The following is a 2,468-nucleotide window of genomic DNA, read 5'->3' on the forward strand; positions in this document are numbered from 1 at the left end:
TCCTTTGGAACCAGCAGAGACAGACTGGAGGCTCTTGAAGCCAAAGTGGAGAGTACCTTCAGGTGGACGTCTCCGTCCTGCAAGGGTCTCCCAAGCCACTTGGTGGCTCAAAATGGACCTCGGACCTGCGCAGGATTTTGGCTGAGGGTGGTAAAGAGGAGACAAGGGCACTTACCCCAGAGAGGCCATGAGAGTGAGGGAAGCGGGTCTCAGGTCCTGGTCAGTCCGTGGCGTGGAACGAGGAGGAGGAGGCTCCCCAGACCCTGGGGGCCCTGAGGAGGGGTCTCCTCCCGGGTTTCGGCACCATCTGTCTTGTTTTTCTAAGACCACCAGAGCGAGCACAAAAGAACCAGCAAGTAGGCAAAGGTCAGGCGCAAAACTGCTAGTTTATTTTAGTAACCTAAGGTGTGGAGAAGAAGTCTGTCGGCCTCCGGCAAAGAAGGCCGGCAGAGTTCCCCTCCCCCAAGCTCTCGGACGGAGTTCCGACATCCTGACAGGACTGGGAAGCTGGGAAGTCCGCGTGGCTCAATGGCGGAGAGCGGCTTTTCTAGGAGTGGGAGGGCAATAGGTGGGGCATGGGCGTGTCAGGGGCGTTCCGCAGGTGCGACCAGGTAAATCTTGGTCTCTTCGGATTGACGTCACCTGGCGCATGCCCAGTTGGTCTGCACCTTCCCGGGCACCGGCTGCATTTTGGCGCGCGCGGGAAGAGTTGGGGGGGGGGGGGAAGAACCCGGAAGTGCACCACCTTGCCTCCGTTTGTCCAAACATACACCTATTGAGAAATTAAGTAACATTTTAAGGTTTCTCTCAAAGCAAATACCAGATAATTTTATAGGCCAATTCTCCCAAACCTATTCCAAATAGAATAGGTCATTCCAAATTTATATAATCTTGTATAAACGCCTTAAGATGTTTTAAAAATACATACTTTGCAACTTGCAAATATAGTGTAACCTTGAAATTAAGACTAGACAAGACAGAAAACGAAAGAAAATGTACAGGTTAACCTCTCTCATCAACTTTTTTATCTTCTTTCTTTCTTTCTTTCTTTCTTTTTTTTTTTTTTTTTAGACAGGATCTTGCTCTGTCACCCAGGCTGTATTGCAGTGGCCTGATATCAGCTCGCTGCTGCCTCCTCGACCTCCTAGGCTCAAGTGATCCTCCCACCCTAACCTCCCCAGTAGCAGGGGCTACAGGCACACACCACCATGCCCAGGGACTAATTTTTACGTATTTGGTAGAGATGAAGGGGGGTCTACTTATGCTGCCCAGGCTGGCCTCAAACTCCTGGGCTCAAGCAGTTCTCCCTCCTCAGCCTCCCAAAGAGCTGGGATTACATGTGTGAGCCACCATGTCCAGCTAGATGCAAACATTTCTTAAAGTATTAGCTAACTAAACCCAGCAGAGTACTTAGGTGAAACCCCGTCTCTACTAAAAATACAAAAAAAATTTAGCTGGACGTGGTGGCAGGTGCCTGTAGTCCCAGCTACTCGGGAGGCTGAGGCAGGAGAATGGCATGAACCCAGGAGGCGGAGCTTGCAGTGAGCTGAGATCCGGCCACTGCACTCCAGCCTGGGCGACAGAGCGAGACTCCGTCTCAAAAACAAACAAACAAACAAACAAACAACCAAAAAACAACAAAACACGAGGGTGGTTTAATATTAAAAATTCTGTAATTGGCCAGGCACGGTGGCTCACGCCAGTAATTCCAGCGCTTTGGGAGGCCGAGGCAGGCGGCTTTAGCTCAGGAGTTTGAGACCAGGCTGGGGAACATGGTGAAACCCCGTCTCAACCAAAAATGTAAAAATTAGCCAGGTGTGGTGGCGCGTGCCTGTCATCTCAACTACTTGGGAGGCTGAGGTGGAGAATGCCTTGAACCCAGGAGGCAGAGGCTGCAGTGAGCCGAGATCACACCACTGCACTCCAGCCTGGGCGATGGAGGGAGATTCTTTCAAAAACAGCAAAACAAAAAACCTCTGTAATCATCACCCGCTACATTAAATGAGAAAATCTATACGTTGTCTCAGTGGATGTGGTAGAAACCTTTAACAGTATTCAATATTCGTTCATGATTTCAAGTAACAAACAGCTATAGGAAGGCATTTCTTTACCTCAAAATATTATTCTGAACGGGAAACATTAGAAGCATTTCCCCGGTTCAGTTAATTTCTTATATTTAAATATTTTAACAGCTCTATTGAGGTATAATTGACATAAGATAAATTGCAAATACTTACAATGCACAGTTTGATAAGTTTTGACATACATATATGCCAATGAAACCATCACCACAATAAAGGTAACTAACACATCCATCATCTTCCAGTTCCTCCTGCTCTCCCAGCATCACCCTGCCCCCTTTCCCAGGCAACCACTGATTTGCTTCCTGTCACTTTAGACTAGTTTATCTTTTCCAGAATTTTGCATACGTGAAATCACATATAATGTACCTTTTTGTGTCTGACTTC

This window comes from Piliocolobus tephrosceles, chromosome 13 (assembly GCF_002776525.5).
Source record: "Piliocolobus tephrosceles isolate RC106 chromosome 13, ASM277652v3, whole genome shotgun sequence".
NCBI lineage: Eukaryota > Metazoa > Chordata > Mammalia > Primates > Cercopithecidae > Piliocolobus > Piliocolobus tephrosceles.